We start from the raw sequence: 20,719 nt of genomic DNA, 5'->3' as shown, positions 1-20,719 counted from the left end.
TTAATTGTATATACATACATTGTTAATTTATACTTACATACACTAGAGTTTAAATCATACGCAATAATCAGTGAAGTGAATTTCCTGTTAGTAATAAATATATGTATAGTTTTTTACGGAATTTTATATCTTTTATTTTTAAATATAACATTTATTAATTTGGACTTACTCTAGAATTTAAATGTATTTATAAATTCTCTACTTCGAAGCACTCAAACACACACACACACTCACTCACACACACACACACACACACACACACATATATATATATATATATATATATATATATATATAAATGTTTGGAGGTACATAATTTATACACACATTTCGAAATAAGCGAAAATCTCTCAAGTGCTCTTTCGGCCATCATCTCATCACGAGAACTCTACAGCATTAAAATACAATAATGACGAAATAGAGAGCAATGGGTAATCCTTTATGCTTTAAAAATGCCAAAAAGGACGATTAAAACCAATAATTTAATTAAATATATATATATACATACATATATATATATATATATTCATATGTATATATATACATATATATATATATATATATATATATATATATATATATATATATATATATATATATATGCTCACAGTACAGCCGTTCATTACTTCTGCGTATGTTTATGGGAGAAAAGTTATACTGAAATTGAAATCTTTATTTTAGAAAATCCATTAAACAATGAGTATCTTCTTGATCCTTCTTATTTCTGTTCATATTTACTTTTTTCCATACATGTACTAAACAAAATAAAAAAAAACGTATTATTAATTTCAATTTTCGAACCGTTTCTCAAGATTTGTTTAAATATAATTTACTTTCTAGTATCGTTTTTTTTTAAATTGATGACTGAAAATTTAAATTGATGAAGGTTATTTTAATTATCATTAAATAAAAATACTCGTGGGCTGGAATCATTCTATTGTACTTGTTTTATTAAAGATAAATTTCACAACACTAGTTTTTTAGTTTGTTCCAAGTATTTGTTTGAAAATTCATTTTTTTACTAGTATAATATTTATTTATTTCCCTTACCTCACCCATTTTTTTAACCAAGTAAGATCTGTGACTTACTTGTAGTTTCATTAAATACTTTTATATGCAAAATCCGATCCTGCATTTTGCTCATTCCTGCCCTCTGATGAGAAAGAGATTATTTCTTCGAAACTCCGCGGATTAAGGACTATCCACTTATCTTGTGCTCCTTTTTTAAAATTAAATATGTTTTTAACTCTTTTTCAAGAAGTCTTTTAACATGTTTTATTAATCATTTGTTCATATATATATATATATATATATATATATATATATATATATATATATATATAAGATATTCTATATATACATATATATATATATAATTTATTACTTAAAATATTGCAGCATTATGAATTTAGAATTCATATATAATGCTAAATTGAATTTTTTTCTTAAGGCTGCAATATTTTGTTCATAAATTTATATTTTTACTAGAATATCTTGTCTTTTCCGTTTCCAGATTTAACATATTTTACTTGTTTTAAGTTAAACCGTAAGCATATTAATTTTCATGCTCGTATTTTTGTATGTATTAAGAAACATTTAGCATTTTCATCAAAGTGAGTATAGATTTAATTAATCCGTTTTAAGTGGTTTTCTGTTAGGTGTTGCATGTTTAATTCTTAACACAGTGAATTATTGTAATATTATATGTAATTAATTGAAACTTTTACCGTCTCATTGGTGCTGGAATTGATGAGTTAAATAAATGCTCCTGTTCGAAATCCAATACAGATTTTCATTACAGATTCATGAGTTCACGAAAAGATTTCCGAGTTGCTACAAGACGAAACTGGTCAAGTCGGAGTTTATATCCGAACAAAAAAAAAAAAATTAAAAACGTTTAGAGTATAAAATTAGAGATCACAGCAGCAATATAGATAATCCATATAATAAAAACACAATCATTTATTGTTTAATTTTAATATTTATTCAGTCGCTTTCGTATTATTTATCGACGTGCGAATAAATTTGTGAATACATTTGCACATCTATTGTACTGATTCCTATGTGGTTGGTTTCAATCTACTTTGACTCGCCAAATGATAATCGTTGCTGCCATCTTATTTTATTTGATTCTCTCAGTTATTTATTCTTTTTATATGCCTTATAATTATTCTTCTCCTTATCGGTTTGGGTCTGACGTAGCTGTAGAGAAAGTTGAATCACCTACACGAATGACCTGAGAGCGACAGCCGGAGCGGGGATTGAGCTGTGCGCTGCATAGAAACAATGCCTGTCATCATCTTGCCGTTGGTTATGTATGGATCAGAGGTTGGAATTCATCTATTTTCTTATCCCTAGATCCCACGGGGTCGCTCTGACAGAGTTATCGGATTTCCAATGCGTGTGCTTGTTTATAATGGTTCAGTATTCTTCTTTGCTTTTCACTTTCGTTTTATTCGACACAAAACCTTTTTATCCTAACACGACTTGGAAACGATAGTAAAACTGCTTTGTATAATATGAATAGAATCTCCAATAGTTGCTTTATTTTTAATAAATAGCTTTTTCTCTTTCGTTTTCATGCTTCCCTATTATTATATTACGCCCACTTTAAAGTTCTCACACAGGTTATCATCAGTGTATTGCTCACTTATTATATTTGGTAATGTTCTCTAATGCTGACAGACAAGTCTCCATGGATTTCCAGTAGTTTTCATTTCTATAGATAACTATTAAAAATGACAGCAAAATCGCACTAGCCGTTTGCCATTGCATTTTCGCTGGCAACAATCATTTATGTTCTCTTGGATTTTGATGGCAACCCATGTAAGTCGAAGTACACTCTGCACTCTTCCTGACGAGCTTTGATCTGTGCTTTCCACGTGTTTCACCCATAAATATATTGTGTGATATACTCCGAGGATTATGGCACTTTGTAGAGTAGTCCATACAATTTGTTGAAGGTTACCTTCAGATTAACTTCAATTAAGTTTGCCCCTATCTTCTTATCTCATATAAATATGTTGGGCTTAGCTGTAAGAATTGCATAGTCATAGCGAATAGCCAATGACCTATTTCCAACTGTTCTTTTTTATTGTATACAGGGTGAAGCGATAAAATTGTCGCTATAGAAAAGTTTAATTTTTGTTTGAAGAAAACCGGTGTCCCTTTTCTGGTTGCAGACCATCTAATATTTGACTTATTTTGTAGAAATCACAAAAAACGACAGGAGATATTTATATTGTCATCTCTGAAAACTCACATAATATTCCATGGGCGTGGTGGGAGATGTGCCACTATGCAACCCATGCTTTCTACCGATCCAAGTTATGGCAACACATCCATTGCCAACACCCACAAAATGCAAACCCGGACCTTTCAACGCTTGACGATATAGGTCAATAATGTTTCCGGGTACCGTTATTGTCGTTGGTGTGGTTTCAATTAAGAGCCATATCATGCCACCTCACATGTTCGAAGTTGGCTTGAAAATCAACACCAAAGTATAACTTGATGTGCTGATGTTGGCGGTGATCTTTTGGTGCAATCAGGTGGTCGCTGACAGACCATGGGTGTGGCATCAGAACTGAGCGCTGGCCCACAAGTCTAATGAAATGTGGACAACTTAAGAACGAGTGCTACGATTTTCTATCCTTCTCTCACTGCCCTCCCCTCCCTGAACCGAACCCGCTGGACTACTTCGTTTCGCCATACATCAAAAGCATCACTAATTTACCCTCCAATAGCCCAAAGTCAGCTTGATCGCCACCATCCCTTAAGTATACGCTGAGCAATCGCCGGCGCTTGTGGCAAAAGCATGCTTCGAATTCAGGACCAGAATTGATGAAGTGATTTAAACTGAAGCAGCTACATTGAATAGATGTCATCTCTACTCCATAATCAAGTTACCTGGATTGATTTTTTTTCATGAAAAGTTTTAAAATAAAGCTGTGGTATTGTTTTCTTTACGGCGACAACGTTATTGTTCTAACCAGTATATACCCAGGACTTGTTGCTCCATTAGCTACTCAATTTTTTCCACATGGTCCAGTTGTGATACTTACACTCTGCATTATGTTGCATAATAGAATATGGAAGTGATTTTTATATAATAGTAGAGATTATATAATATATACATAGCGTGACCTGATGCCAAGAATTATCAGGTAGTTTCAGTTACACACATGTGAATATCTATTGCAGTCACCTTCATTTTCATTATGTTTGCATATAATCTTGAACCGTCAAATTAAAACACGTTTTTATTCCAAGTATTTGTAGGCGTGAGGTATATATTTGCTTTAGCCACCATTGTTGGTAGACAAATAGTCGCTAAAATAAACTGTGTAACCCCACTAAAAAGCTGAAACACTGCCGAATTCCTGTTAGAAAATGAATTATTCAGAGATAAATAAACCTTAACTCTTCATTTGTTTAACAAAATGGTCTTTAGTATTAGTTTAATGTTTGATTGAAGAATTGGAAAATATAATCTCTGGCATTATCGATAAGTTAGATGTTAAATGGGGTTGGAGCTTATCGTGCTATTATTCCTATTATCTTTCAGTGTATGTATTACACATATATGAACATACATTAACACAAAAGACGCATGGACATACATATAACGATATATATATATATATATATATATATATATATATATATATATAAAGCTGAATGTATGTGTGTATGTGTGTGTGTGTCTGGTCACGAATATGCTCTTATATGGTTGACTATTTAAAAAAAAACTGATTACATATAATGATAGAAGATGTATCGAGGCACAGTAATGGGTATTTTTCATCCTGCAGAACGGTAGTTCATTAAAATTGTGGGGTCTACGTCCGCGCCTCGTCCATAAAGTATAGAAATAAAAAATGTAAAAAAAAGAAAAACGTTTACAAGTGCTTTTAATATAGATGTACATAAGAATACTTTGCAAGTATGTTTTAACTTAAATAGGGATGGTATAATAAAATTTTGGGTTCTGCGTTCGCGCATGGCCTCCATAGAATGGGAATAGACACAAAATTTAATAAAGACTTTTCATATCTCTCTGCGTAAGTATACTTTGATAATTATGTTTCAATTTGAAGAAATATGGTATAATAAAATTATGGGGTGTTCGTTCGCACCTGACCTCCATAGAATGGAAATATGTCACAAAGTTTAACAAGTTTTTTTTTTAATATAGATCTACAGAATATTGTAATAAGTGTTTCAGTGTGCACAGGTATGGTATAATAAATTATGGGGTGTATCTATTTCATTTTTACTTCCATCATATTTTGCTTTGGTTTTGATACCCCAAATTCAACTCAAATTTACAACACTTCCTTTTCACAACCTATCATACTTTCATAAATCAGTCCATTTTCTGTAGGCTGTTTTTGAACCCAGTCAACGGCGGGTAATTTTGCTAGTATATATATATATATATATATATATATGTGTGTGGGGGGTGTATAGGTGTGTGTATGTGCGTACGTATGCGTGCGTGAGTGTGTGTGGATAAAACTAAAAAAGCACTTGTGTGGCTAGCTTAATACGCATCACAATGTAATACGTATAACATTAGTTTTTATTTAAATGCGGCTTCGTTCTGCAAATATGAGATAGTGCTTTGTAGGTGTCCTCCACATGAATGCAACTTTAAAAAATATTGGGCTCATGTTTGTCAATGTATTACTGAAAATATGTATTATATTATTCAAATTACAAGTTATTTGTAATTGTACAAGTTCAGAAATGTCGGTGATATTCACGTGTGTTCACAAATATCTATAAAATGTTGATTATTTAATATTACTTGTAATTAGATGCACAGCAATTCTTTTCTCTATTATATATTATATTTTTTATGCTAAAAAGTTATTTGGCTGGTGCGAGGTTAGGAGACATCCTATATAAGTGATAAAGTTTACAATAAATTATAATGTGTGCGTATTCTCAAAACATTTATTCTGTAATATATAACAAATAGGAAATTAGAGAAAAAGTGAATTATATACATATATATGTATATATATATACATATATATATATATATATATATATATATATATATATATATATATATATATAATCAACCTCTCCAAAACCTGTGCTCCGCAAGAAGTGCTGGTACAGTGTTCTTTTTTGGATCAATAGTCACAGGATCCGTGATTTTCCTTTTCTTTGCCGTTTGGCGCGTTCTGTATCCGCTTGGGTTGGTCCGAGATTATAAGTGTCATATATCCTCTCTATATAAGGTTCATAGTAAAACTCATGCAACAGATTTTTTCTGATTTGGTTAAGCTGTCTTTTATAGAAAATGCTATTGCCTTGAATAATGCACACCTCATTTCTATTTTTTGGCTATTGTGCTCAGTTTTTCTAACGTTTGTAAACATATTTTCTCGTGGGCCAAATCGTTTTGTAGGCAGAATTGTCGTCCTTCAAAATTCTGTTATTTTTGGCAACAATAATTCAGATACCTGCCTTATTTTTCGTTGGAGCATACTATCTGGTGGTTATACTAGTGAAGGTTTCTTAGGGGTTAATGTGATCTCATAAGCTTCTTGAAACTATTACTGTATCTTCTGATGTTTGACTGTTTGTTTCAAAGTGTTCATGAAGCTTTCCACCTGACCGTTTGATATTAGGTGATACTGGAGTGTCGTGCCATGTTTAATTTTGAAAGTCTCACAGAACTCCTTGATGTTTTTACGTAAATTGAGTACTAAGCAATTGCAAATCGGGCAAAAATTCAGGACTGAAATTAATAACTGCCTCTGTCGTAAATCTCTGCCCATTTTGTGCAGCTGTCCAACGCAATTAAGTGATAAAAATTCGTAGTAACACTGAGAAATCTGTAAAACCTGCTACACAAAAGTTTTTCTGTTTTGGTTAACAATGATTGGAGGATGGCTGTGCCGTCGACGCACAACAATTATATGAGTCCACCATGTGGGTGATGTCGTCCTCCATCTTCGGTCAGTATCGGTAACTACACATAAGGTTATCTATTCTGTTTATAGCTGAGTGACCCATCTGAAAATATTTCACTATATTGTTTTTTTTTTTGTTTTTTTAGATTGTGTATGTTTTTTGTACGACGACCCTATCGATGTACAGTAAAAGTGTTCTGTATTTGCTGGTGTTCATATGTTTTTTGTTTGTTTTATAGCACTAATATTTTTTCTCTTTTTGCATTGCGTTTTATTCCATGCAATGTGACCTTAACATGCTTCACATCCTGGTTTAATTTTACTTTGGATTCGTACAATTACTGGGTCATTCAGTATTGAAAGTTTGTCCGCATGTCAGATCTGCTTGGAGAATAGGTACTCTTAAATAGACTTGTAATTTAACAAAATCATACCCCACCTCAGTAGTCTACTCACGGTATCGAAAGAAGGTTATTTAATTGACCTCAAAATTGTCAATTGAGGTTTAGGGTTAGCCTGCATTGTAAATATTTCTGTGTAAACATCGCTAGCACTTTGTAACTGCAACGACAACAGCAAAACCTTTTTTGTCGATTAGTTCTTTTCTTCCAGGTGCAGCGATTATGCAACACGAACTTTCGAAATAATGAAAAAACATACACCTATAAAATAAAACACTTTTTTCATAATTTATACGCACATACACATAGTCATACCCACATACATATTTACATACACTCACACGTATATATATATATATATATATATATATATATATATATATATGTATGTATATATATATATATATTAGACTGTAGTTTTCCTACAGTGCAGAAAGCTCTGCTTGTTTTATTTCCATATATATAGTTTTAGAGCTTACCACACACAGAGTCACACACGCACGCACAAACACATAATATATATATATATATATAAATATAAATATATACATGATTTTCGTTGCTATCAATGTCAACTATTAGAAAGCAAGGTATGATCGTCAGTCATATAGTACACATATTAGTTATGTACACTAAACAAGGCAAAGTATAAATTGACAATGAAAATCGATTGAAATTGTGTCTATTTAGAGGAAACTAATATTTCGAGTAAAAGTCAGGTAAATGCACTTATTTTATGTCGTATATTATTGCTCAATTCCTTTAAGAATTAGTCGTTATTATTTGATGATACACACAAAATATAAACATGTTATTTCATCAATAGGTTTAACTTAGTCTGACCTTTAACTAAACATCTAAAAGAAAAAACACGAATTGTGCAAACATATTTACCTCGCACTTTTTATATGTATATTCTGTTTTTTTTAACTTGTATATAAAACTCTGCCTTTACCATTACGCATGCTACAATTTTATATGCAATAAATAGTAGGAATTTTATGCTGAGAGAAATAATTTTTGGAGATTAAATGTCAAGATTTTTAAAATGTCATTTGGCATTAAAACAACTTAGTTATAAATACACGTCTCACATTATGTTCTGTTCGAATTTTCAATGTAATCGATTTTTTCTTAATACATTAAGTTAATCTGCTATCACGCTGATAGCAACATAAGTTGTCTCACTTTGAACTCCAATGCTTGTTTTTAAGAAACATATTATCATACATTTTTTTACATGCGTAATTATGCATGTTTAGGTGTGGATGTGTGTTTGAAAACATAGAATGAGTGACAAACATGCCAACAACCATTAGTGATACATGATGTACAAATGTCGGCAAAAGCATAAGAACATTAAATGTGACAAACATTTACATGGACACCTGAGAATGGGCGTTGAGAATTTGGATAAGTTGGCCCAGGTTGGAATAGATAGTAAGGATACCAGCTAGCAAATTAAAGAGCTCAATTTCAATCAAAACCTCATGCTATCCTAGCTTTCTCTATAATCCGATAAGCCTAATGTTTCTTTGCAACTAAAACATACATCTATTATATTTTAGATATCAGTAAGTTTTTTTATTCTATACAGATCATTAAAAACATATTAACACATAACAGTGAATAGTTGTAATTACAAACAGTATGTTTTCAATATTAACCAAATATAATGATAATTAACGCCATCGTTTACTCAAATACTACAATAACCTGCATCATCACACACTTTTGACATGCAATATTTAGCATATATATATATATATATATATATATATATATATGTATATATATATATATATATATATATATATATACTCCATGTATCACATTATTGCACATCAATATATTTTGTTAATTTGGAAATTGCTGTGAAATGCAGAGACGTGAAATTTGATACACTTTATTGCAAGTGTCTAAAATCTATTTTCGATAATACGACAGTATTTTTACTTCATATTTCTATTTATATGAAATTGCTAGAATGGGTGCCCGGCATTGCCCGAATGTTTGGAGATGTAGATTGAGCAAGTAAAAGCTGTAGTAGGCAGGCAGACTAAAACGAGTGAGGCGAAGGTGAAAAGAAAGTAGGGATGTGTGTAAGGGTGCAGATCAATCAAAAATAAAAATCGAAAATTGCGAGCTCCAAGAAAAGTGGTAGCAGGCAGGCGAAAACACGTACCACGAAGTAGAAAATAAAGTGAAATGAAAAAAGTGACGCGCTAGCTGTTGTGCCCATCCGACACCGGAAGTGTCGTATGTTTAAATTTAAGCTAGACAATCGAAAAAGTCGATGGCCTTCGAAAAAATTGGAGAAAAAAAACGACCCCTCCCTGCAGAAAAGTGGAGAATTGAGGGTGAAGGAATTAATGCCTTATGCCAATTATTCGATGAATTTCCATCGAAGGATCCTGCTTCAAAATGATACGTATCTCGTTATAATCCGTCGCGTCTGTCGAAAGAGTTTGCGAGACATACAAACGCACATACATACATTCATAAACCCATTCAAACAAATGGTTGAAATATATATTCTTTATTAGTCTGTTATTATTGCCCGAATGTTTAGAGGTGTGTGTTGAGCAAAAATAAAACTCGTTGTATTCAGGCAGCTCATCGTCAAACCGGAAGTGACGTAGGTTTAATTTAAGGCTAGTCAATCAAAAAGAAACAAAACATCGCCAATTCTGTAGAAAAGTGGCCAGTCTAGGGTGAATATATAAATGATTAAGCTAAATTTTCGTAATATGTCGTCCGAAGGGTTGAGCTTCAAAACGATACCGATTCTGGTAAAATCCGTCGCCTCTGTCGAAAGTTTGAGGTAGATATTTATACATGCATACGTACATACATACATACATACATACATACATACATACATTTGCACAGAGAGGTGGGATGTATATTATAGAAGAACAGATCCAGTAAAAATATTAACCAAAAACAAGAACGGAGTTCACATTATTTTGTTAGAGGAAATATTTATTTATCAACATAACTCACATACTTCAAAATCACTTTGAATAGCTGCTTGTCAACTGATGATACCGATCGGCGGATTTGAGATGAGGCAACGCTCTAAGAGAATTTCAAAATCTTCGTCCAAAGTTCATCCTTCAACGAAAATAGAACACCTTCTTCATAAGCTTTAATCTTTATTATTGATCAGAACTGCACAGTTGAGTTAATATCTGGAGAACAAGGTGGCATTGTCATGGATTTTTATCCACTAATGCCTAATGATTCAAGGTAGTATGTCGTAGCCTTGACTGAGTGGGATGGCGAATTGTCGTGCATAAAAATAAATTTACGTTGACGTACCAATGTAAGGTCATCAATACATGGTGAAAAATGCACATTTAAAAATATAATATGAGACTGACTTGTCAGTTTGACACCTTCTGGCACTCGAAATAATCCAATTAGTTTACCCCAGCTTATTCTAACCCAAAATATGACACCTCAAACTCCCTGTTGACGACGGAATAAATGAGACCAAGGAAATCTAAGAGAGGTCCAAACATTGGCCCACCCATCTGGTTCATCAATGATTACTATGCCCTCCTTGATGAAAAGAACATTTTCCAAGCTGTTTTTATGTATATCTGAGCCCAAGCAAAACGTTTTTCCTCATGAGTTTTGTTTGAAACAGGTTTTGCTATGGGTTTAATGTTTGTTGCTATTTAATTTAAGACACTGCAGCGTGTCTTTCTGGTGACAGAAAATTGACAAATATAGCAGCACTGTTGCTGTTCGGTTGCTTGGAAAGTTGACAGCGACTTTTTCTAACATCACGAACAGAAACTAATTTGTTGCGTTTTTGTCCTTCCGTGGTTTGATATTTGGATTTTCAACGACTTAACACTATGTTGTTCAATCTCTTCCAAACTCTTTGGCTAGATCTAGGAAAGATAAACCTTCTGCAAGGCCTGCAACAACACGTTGCTTTGGACTCATAAGTTTTGTTTGAAACAGGTTTTTCTATGGGTTTAATGTTTGTTGCTATTTAATTTAAGACACTGCAGCGTGTCTTTCTGGAGACAGAAAATTGACAAATATAGCAGCACTGTTGCTGTTCGGTTGCTTGAAAAGTTGACAGCGACTTTTTCTAACATCACGAACAGAAACTAATTTGTTGCGTTTTTGTCCTTCCGTGGTTTGATATTTGGAGTTTCAACGACTTAACACTATGTTGTTCAATCTCTTCCAAACTCTTTGGCTAGATCTAGGAAAGATAAACCTTCTGCAAGGCCTGCAACAACACGTTGCTTTGGACTAGCTGTAAGTCGAGTCTTTCTAGGCATTTTGGGAGACCTGCAATAAAGTGATACACACTTAAAATTACCAGAAAAATTAGCATAACTTTCAAAATATTTGTAGACATTCCACAAAAATCATGGAAATTAGGCACCTCGTTATGCTCTTGCAGTTTCCCAAATTTTACTTCTCTGCGTTTCATAGCAATTCCAAATTTTAAAAATATTGACTCATCAATAAAGCGATACACATGGATTATAGCACTTAATCTTTTCTGGCATTCGACATATGAAGTAGAAAACTTTATGACAGATGTAAGTTTTTTTTTTTCAATCTGAAAATATCTTCTCATTTGGGAAGAGGCTGCGATTTTCTAACATAAAAAACTGGCTTTGTGTCTAATACTACAATTGCCGAGACGCAATAAATAGGAAGACCGGTGGCTCTTTTCGAAGCACATTGCCTCCTCTTTATTTTATGTTACAGTACTCATTTCGCTTCTCACTCAGTCAATGCTGCAGATACATCATTAGGGCCCAAATTAACAAGGCCGATAGCCATTAGTCGCGTGCTCTCGTGTAATAAATGAATGCGTGAATGTAGAATGTACATTGATAAACTAAAATGACCGAAAAATGGGCTGAAAATGACTTAAATAAATAAAACGTAAATGACTTAGAATGACTTTAATGAACTTAAGGATGGATTGAATGACCTAAAGAATGACTTGGATGCTTAAAAATAACTGAAATCCTTAAAAAAACAACTTGGATGATCTGGAGAATGACTTGAATGGCTATAAGACTGACTGGTTGTAAATTAGTTATCATTTTACATTTAATTAATACAGAAACGTGATCCCCCCACTTGATATCACAAATTACAAACATAAGTACAGCACGTAGTAAGAACAGATGATATTTATTTGCTCCCCCACTGAGCAAATTAGACACAAGGCCGTTTTTAATGTGAGGTAAAAACCAGCTCCCCTAAAAGTAGGCAAAAAAGGGGGCACTCTGGTTACCAAAAATAATAATTGTCCCAGTATAGAGGGTTTCCCCTCCATTGACTGGTACAAATTATCTTAAGTGCAGTATCTGCCGGAACAGATGGTATTTATTTGCTCCCCCACTGAGCAAATTAGGCACAAGGCCGTTTTTAATGTGAGGTAAAAACCAGCTCCCCTAAAAGTAGGCAAAAAGGGGGCACTCTGGTTACCAAAAATAATAATTGTCCCAGTATAGAGGGTTTCCCCTCCATTGACTGGTACAAATTATCTTAAGTGCAGCATCTGCCGGAACAGATACTACACTTTGATCTTGGCCAAAAGGCCAAGAAAAGGGTAGGTATTCATTTGCTCCCCTCACCGAGTAAATTAGGCACACGCCCGATTTTTTATGTGAGGAGTGAAGGGGAAATGGGGACCAACTCCCTGGGGAGTAGGGGAGCTGGATAGTTACAATTGGTATGAAGGGTTGCCCCTACATTGATCAAGGTCTTATATGTGAGGTTGCCTCCACATATGGTCTTTGCTTGCAGTATCTACCGGAACAGATGGTATTTATTTGCTCCCCCACCGAGCAAATTAGGCACAAGGCCGATTTTTAATGTGAGGAGTGAAGGGAGGGGGAAGGGAAAAAGGGGACCAGCTCCCGAGAGGTGGGAAATGGGAGCTGGTTAAAGGTCAGGCATGTGGGGTTGCCCCCACATCTGGTCTTTGCTAGTCATAGCTTGCAGTATCTGCCGGAACAGATACTACACTTTGATCTGGGCCAACAGGCCAAGAAAAGCTGTATTTATTTGCTCCCCCACCGAGCAAATTAGGCACTAGGCCGATTTTTAATATGAAGGGGAAATGGGGACCAACCTTCCTGGGAGTAGGGGAGCTGGTTAGTGACAATTGGTATGAAGGGTTGCTCCTACATTGACCAAGGTCTTATCTGTGGGGTCGCCCCCACATATGGTCTTTGCTTGCAGTATCTGCCGGAAGAGATACTACACTGTGATCTTTATATATAATTTATTTCGTGAAAATGAAAAGTACAATCAAAATAAGTCAATGTAAAATTACATTGTGATCTTGGCCAAAAGGCCAAGAAAAGCTTAAAAAAGCTAAGAAAAACATCTATTAACAACATACCTTTGATCTTTACCAAAGAGGCCAAGCACAAAAGTATTACGGACCGACCGACCGACCGACTTATAGAGTCACTTGCACGCGACTAAAAATTAATAGTAGCAATATACCTAAGGTTATTGAACAACGTGTTTTCGAAGAAAGAGGAGGAAAATTACATACAGTTGACAAAACCATAACAAGCAGACTCCTATTCGCTACCTTTTGAACCGTATACAACCAGTTTCTTATTTGATGAAGTTATGTAAACGTAAATGTTATATGATACTGATATATTATGTATATATATATATATATATATATATATATATATATGTGTGTGTGTGTGTGTGTGTGTGTGTGGGTGTGTGTTTGAATGTATTTTTCTGTCTGTATATCTGCATTTGTGAGAAACGGTCTCTGTCAAACTACTCTATAAATTATCCGTCTGCATATTTTAAACGTCATATATATCAGATTTTGAACTGTGAAACAAATTCGATTTGACTTTTAACCTACAGAAATAGATGCTTAGGAGTCAAAATACAAAAAATAACTTTTCAAGCATAAGTAGACTAAAAGTGTACGATTTATGCTTGAGTAATTATACCTTTATACGGTAATGTCAATTCTGATATCCATCTATTTTTAGCGTCGATTGTAACAAATAAGAATAGAGAGCTGTAAGTATCGATTAAACTTTTTAAGTCACTACTATATATTCGGTACAATATAATAGTTTAAAGTGTATTAGGTATATAATACTAATACGAAATCTACATATGTGAATTACTTAGAACCTCTATCCAGTCATGGCTGACGAAACAGGAGCACGCTACCACCATGAAGTAAATAAAGGATTCCGCTCGAAATTCCGTCCAAATTCCTGATTTCGACAGAAACACTCCCGAGTTTTACAAGATGCACATTAAGAAGGTCGGAGGTTATATCGACCGAAACGTTGTGAAAATCACACTCAAGGTGGGAACAGTAATCCGATAAATAATAATACAAATAACCAATCCTCATCTCAAAAATTCAGAAACGTCATACAATATAGTCGTCTTCAAGTTCAACGTAAACAAGTTCTTTGATGAACCGTCCTCTTAAGTAATACAATTTACTAAATCTCAACTACGATATTGTTTCATTTACTACAATCATAAACCCTAATTCTCGAGTGGCCTCTGGGCTTTGATAAGTGGTGATTCCTTTGTAAAAAAAGTTTTATAAAAGGGAAGTTGATGAATCAGAATAACATATTTAGTTAGCTAATCGTGTTCTATCGATATATCCGAAATAAGCATTTACTATTATATTGTAAAGCTACAAAAAAGTACAACAGTAAGAAGATGTTAGAGGCTGGGCGGCATATTGATATTGATAATACGAACTAAAAACCTTGATACACCGATTCTTGATAAATCACCAACATTAAGCAACGATGAGCCTGGTTAGTACCAGATATGTGAGCGTTTATTAATACCAAAGTTGCATGTTGTTGAACGTCGACATAAGTCAGCAAGTACTGCAAAAACCTAATGACGTCACCTCTCCAGACGGAGATATACATGTGATTGGAGCACCGCTTATGAGTTTGCTATTGACATAAAATTTCCTTCGAAGGAAGCTTGTTCAACTCATTAAATGTGGGTGGTGCTTTAGTAATCTAATAGCGGATAATACCAGGTATACATCTTAAGATTTAATTAATAATTTTCAATAAGTTGTTTAAAGTTTAGTTTGATATTTTTAAAAATTAGCAGCAACATTATTTTTCTACTATGTCTTTGTATTAATATCATTCTACGTTTAAAGTAAAATGTAATTCAGAGAAATCTCAATATTTCGACAGGCAACAAAGTCAGTGTACATTCCCCGAATGTAAGTGAGATTTTAATCGCACATTAAAACTGCTTATGCACTTCATGGCAGTGATATATGTATCATACTTCTATTAACCAAGATCTATTATCTGAGATTGTATACAAACGACTGAATCTGCAGATATTTCCTATTTTTGCCCCCGGGCTACTGACGTACTTTATCATATTTTACATTATTTTGTGTGCCGCTGCTGATATTGCGTTAGAAAACAAGATACAGATGTGTCTTTCTTTTCTAGTGCAACTGACATTGATGTAAACCAATGACATTAGAAAACATATGCAAGAAAATATCTAGAAAATATCTACACGAATGAATAGATAGATATAAAGAAAAACTATATATAAAATGAGTATTGTGAAATTATTAGTAAAACTGATATATGTATAACTAAGTAGATAGATAAAATAGGGGAAACAGCTATAATTAGAAATACATATAAACATATTGCAATAAAAGGTCATAGTTAAAAGATATGCAAATATAGATATATATTACTAGCATCAAATAGATAATATAAGTATGTATGTTTATATATATATATCTATATATATATATATATATATATATATATAGATAGATAAATAGACAAACGGACATTTTTTATATATATATATAAATGTAAAATTATATATATATATGTCTACTTATATACATATATATGTGTTTGTGTCTGTGTGTGTGTCTGTGTGTGTGAGTAGACACACCTTTCAACGACCACACAGGAGAAGAGAACTGGCAGGCGAGTGGTGGTGTAGACGATTACTGAGCAGAGGAACAGGTGTTCGAAGATCTTCAGATTTAGATTAAGAGTAGTCTGTGTTCATTTCCACAACATGAGTAACGACTAACAATTTTCTGATATTAACTAATGACTGGATTCCACTTCATTAGGCTTTAACAAAAATGTCATGTTCCGTTTCAACATATTTACATGAGTATTTACAATATGACCGCAGCTTCGCTTGGTTCAATAGATATCCACTCCCTCCACGTTCATATGGAATTTGAGAAAATGACGTGGAAAAGAATGCGCTGGAATAATAGAAAAGCGTTTTAGGTAAGGGTGACCTGATTAACATGAGGGATATTAGTACCTCCCGTGGCCAAGGCGAGTTTTTTTTTGTTTTGTTTTGGCGGGCACTACAAGAAATTAGGTACAACGTCAACTCTAACTAATTTCACTGTAAAATTACCAGTGAATTTCACTAGTGCTTGGTGAGCCGACTGCGAGATTTGCTGCTTGGTTCGGCTTCAAAGATACCAAGGGCATTGTGCGGTGCCAGTAGGCATAAAGACAGGGAGCGTCTTGGGGCGGTACATATGGTGGATTCAGGAGTCTGTAGGGGAACCGTATGCGCGGCGTCTTTATTCGTTTATGTGGTCGCCCGCACAGTAAGCTAAACATGCATCGGCTTTGACGTATGTACAGTGTCTCCGACTTTCGGTGTGGCTGCGTGTGCGGCTTTATCAAGTGATAAACTTGGACTTGTTGCTGCATCAAATCACTTTTTCCCATCTGATGTTGGTTCAGTGCTCCTTGGTGGAACATTATTGGTGGGTGTTTCTAATGCGCTTTAGTGGGTTGCAGCCCCCTTAATGATGGGGCTGAAAGACTCCATGACAACATCACGCAAATGGGTGAACTTACGGGGGTGCTGGAGGTTTCGCAGAATTAGTCTCCCAGAGGCATCGATTTTCCCGACATATTGGTGAAACTGACTGACCTTTGCGATGGTACTTGTTCTTTCCCAACGCTTCGGATGGTTGCTTGCCAGGATCTTGAGGTAGAATTGATCCTCAACAGGCAAGGATCGAGTGTATTCGCTCAATTTCTCATACTCTCGCGAGTGTTGTTTTGCGAAAGCCTTTTCCTGTTGACAAGGGTCTATTTCCGTGTCGGCTTCTGAAAGTAGCGACCTACAAGAATAGAGGTAAGGGTCCCGAATAGGTATTTCGAAGACTATGAGGGCCGGGGATGACTTAGTCTCGTAGTCGATTGAATTCCGATTGACGAGCATGGCGCGCTGAAACTTGTCTATGGCAATAGATTCCTTGCAGAAGTGTTGTCGATTAGCATTCGTTTAGCAGTCTTTACACCTATCTCAGCTCTGAATTTGGTGTGAGGGTTGGTAACTGAGATGAGGCGGTGGTACACACTCTAAGAGAGAAGAAATTCTTGCATCTTCCCAGCTGCTAGCTGGGACCCTCCATCTGAGGTTAACTCTTCAGGCACTTCAAAAATAACAAAGATTTTTCTAGGGCGCCTAACAAAACCGTCTGCACCATTTTCTGCTCTAAAAATCATCGGCCAACTGCAGTACCTGTCAACAACTACTATATAATCGTGGTTGTTATACGTAAAATAGTCGCAGGCGACACCCTGTAAAGGATACACTGGGGGAGCCAAGTCAGATGGTGGCTACAAGAAATTTGACTTACCAGTTCTGTGGCAGCTAGCGCATTGATCTCTTACTGGCTGGATGTCAGTGCTGATGTTTGACCCTTAGACAGAATCAGCTGCCCGGGCACACATGGCACTGACTTCCTTGTGTAATGCATGCAAAGCTTACAGAATCCGCGGGCGCAGTGCCGTGGGAACGACGGAACGATTGCCTGTTAATACCACATCGTCTAGGTTGTACAAGCTACTAGAGATGCGATGGTACGGAAAGCCTTCACAGATGAGCTGCTGTACATCCTAGAGGTCTGGGTCAGAGGACGCAGTATTCTGCAGCATGCTTTATGCAACGACATTAGCTACAGCGTACAGTATTGATGCCAAAGTAGAGGAATATTTTCCGATATCCACCGGCTCTTCTGACTTGTAGTTAGTGATCAGTGTGCTGCAGGGTTGGTAGCCTGAAGCTGCATCAGCACAAAGGTTGTATTTCCCAGAAATGTGGAGCATTTTGAAGCTATAGGCAAGAGTTTTCTCTTTTAGGTTTAGCTGGCGGCGATTGTTGATCTCGGTCATAGAGGAGCCCAACCAGCTGTTTGTGATCAATAGCCACAGTAAAACGGGCGCATTACATCATATACAGCATAGTGCCAGTGCTATCACAGTACTTTTGCATCATCAGATACCTGATGCCAGTAACATACCAATCGATGATAAAGGAGATAGAGCGGGATGACTGAAAGAAGATGACTCCTTCCTTGATCTCTTCGACAATCTTAGTTTTGGATTCTTCGAATATCTGGTCGTGTTCTGTTGTCCGCTGTAAGTTATTTGATGGCTTCAGCAGATAGCGGAAGGAGTGCATCCGCTTGGCCATGGAAAATGCATACGCTGCTTTGTTGACCAGTCAAAACCAGGCACTTGCACCAGTTATGTCCCCTATGGCTGGGTACATTCCGGATGCAATCCAGGAACTTTTCTAACGGCGTGACGTTGGTGGGAGTAATAATAAGGCCAGCGAAAGTAACGGTGTCTTGTTAAAACTGAAACTTTTTTGGTTTAGTGTGATGGCATTTCTGGCACACAGGTCCAGCCACTTACACACCTGGAAGAATGCTTACTCAATCGAGTCGGACCATATGCATGTGTCTTCCACACACTATATTTGTTCTTCACATTCACGATGATTGAGTCGAAGGTTTGGTTATTAGCATCACCACTAGCTAGGAATCCCTGCGGTGATACTTTGTAGCGATACCGAATCCATGGTTTTATAAAGGTGGTGATGTGGCGGCCTTCCACTGTAATCGGGCAGAGTGGTATTTGTTCCAGGCGTCTGTGACGGTCTTCTTGTGCTGTGGGACTCGGTCAGCGAGGTTAAAAGAGCTTTCCACATGATAGGTTTGTCTGACGGAGAGGCGGTTTTGTGCCTGTAGGTCTATTGTCCTTATGGGGGAGCCATTAGTTTTAGCTTTCACAACAATGCGAGGGCACCTAGTAACTGAAGTGTTGGGGTCTACCTTCTCTAAAACACAGATTTTGACATCGCGCGCTAGCTCCTGGAACACCTTCTTCTGCCAGTGTATAGGGCACCAACACCGCCTTGTGGATGGCGACTGACTTGGCATTAGGGTCGACATGGAGCTTCAGCGGATGGCATATAATCATTGGCAGTGGCTGGTTCTCACATGTATTAAAGGCTGTAGAGGCATAATAATCTAGAAGCCACTGATTCAGGGTAGGCATATTCTCCTCTGTTCCGAGAGTATTGTAGGGATTGGAGGCGGCGAATCTACTCGCTCAGAGAATGAACACTGCTTTAATTTCTCACCTTTCACAGTAGCAAGCAAATCCGGCCTGCACAATGGGGAAGTCAGAGGGCAGGGATCCTATGGCTATAAGAGTTTTCCTTCACATGAAAGATTTGTTGGTCTTTCTCGATATTAGCAATTGCTGTTTATTGGTCTTCTGTGCACCAGATGCATCAGTGATTAAACTTTAGCGAAAATCACACCTTTAACCCCAAGGGCTTCTTTGATAGCATCTTGCATATTCAACTGAACTGGTGTTATGTCATTCTTTGTAATGGCCATGGTCAAGACACACTGAGGTGGGGTGATAAAGTTCTGTCAGCCTGCATCTGCCACCATGGGTATGTCAATTGAGGTAGATTTGATAGTTTAATTGGGTAGCCCAGTTCCTGATGACCCGCCGAAAATGGTTTGCCTCTGACGGTTATAATAGGGTTCGGTTTATAGGGCCTCGCAAAACCATTTACAATCATAGACACAGTGCTCAGATGGCGTTTTATTTTGAGTGGCGCATAGCTTTTCATACAAGGGCCCGGCTTTTCTGTCCTGAATCCACAATGTGCTTCTACCGGTTTTTGGCTTCACCCTTATTTTTGGATTTAAGGGGCACCAGTGTGAGCTTTTATCTCTGTGACCCCATGTATCACAACATGTGCAAATCCAAATCATTAAAAGAAAAGTACTGGAGAGAATATTTAAAAACACGTCTGTCAAGGATGGATGAATCAAAAACATTTGGAATTTACCTATCGGATTGAAATTTTAAATTCTACCGTTTTGGGTTTTTCCATTTTTGGATTTGTACCCTTCACCGGTCTGTCCATTCATGTGAAATCTTTTTATTTTTATTTTTATCTTGCCTCCTGTTCCCCTTGCCTCACCCTTTTTGTTAACCAAGTAAGATCTGTGAC

General features: G+C 35.8%; 1 pseudogene; it reads right to left on the bottom strand.

Moving 5' to 3' along the window:
* Positions 1-12,789: 12,789 nt before the first annotated feature.
* Positions 12,790-12,937, bottom strand: LOC145292500 (U2 spliceosomal RNA; annotated as a pseudogene).
* Between the last annotated feature and the right edge of the window lie 7,782 nt (positions 12,938-20,719).

The sequence above is a fragment of the Euprymna scolopes genome, chromosome 13 (assembly GCF_053919585.1).
Source record: "Euprymna scolopes isolate OS-2025 chromosome 13, ASM5391958v1, whole genome shotgun sequence".
In the NCBI taxonomy this organism is placed as follows: domain Eukaryota; kingdom Metazoa; phylum Mollusca; class Cephalopoda; order Sepiida; family Sepiolidae; genus Euprymna; species Euprymna scolopes.
This window is presented reverse-complemented; position numbering and strand designations above follow the sequence as displayed.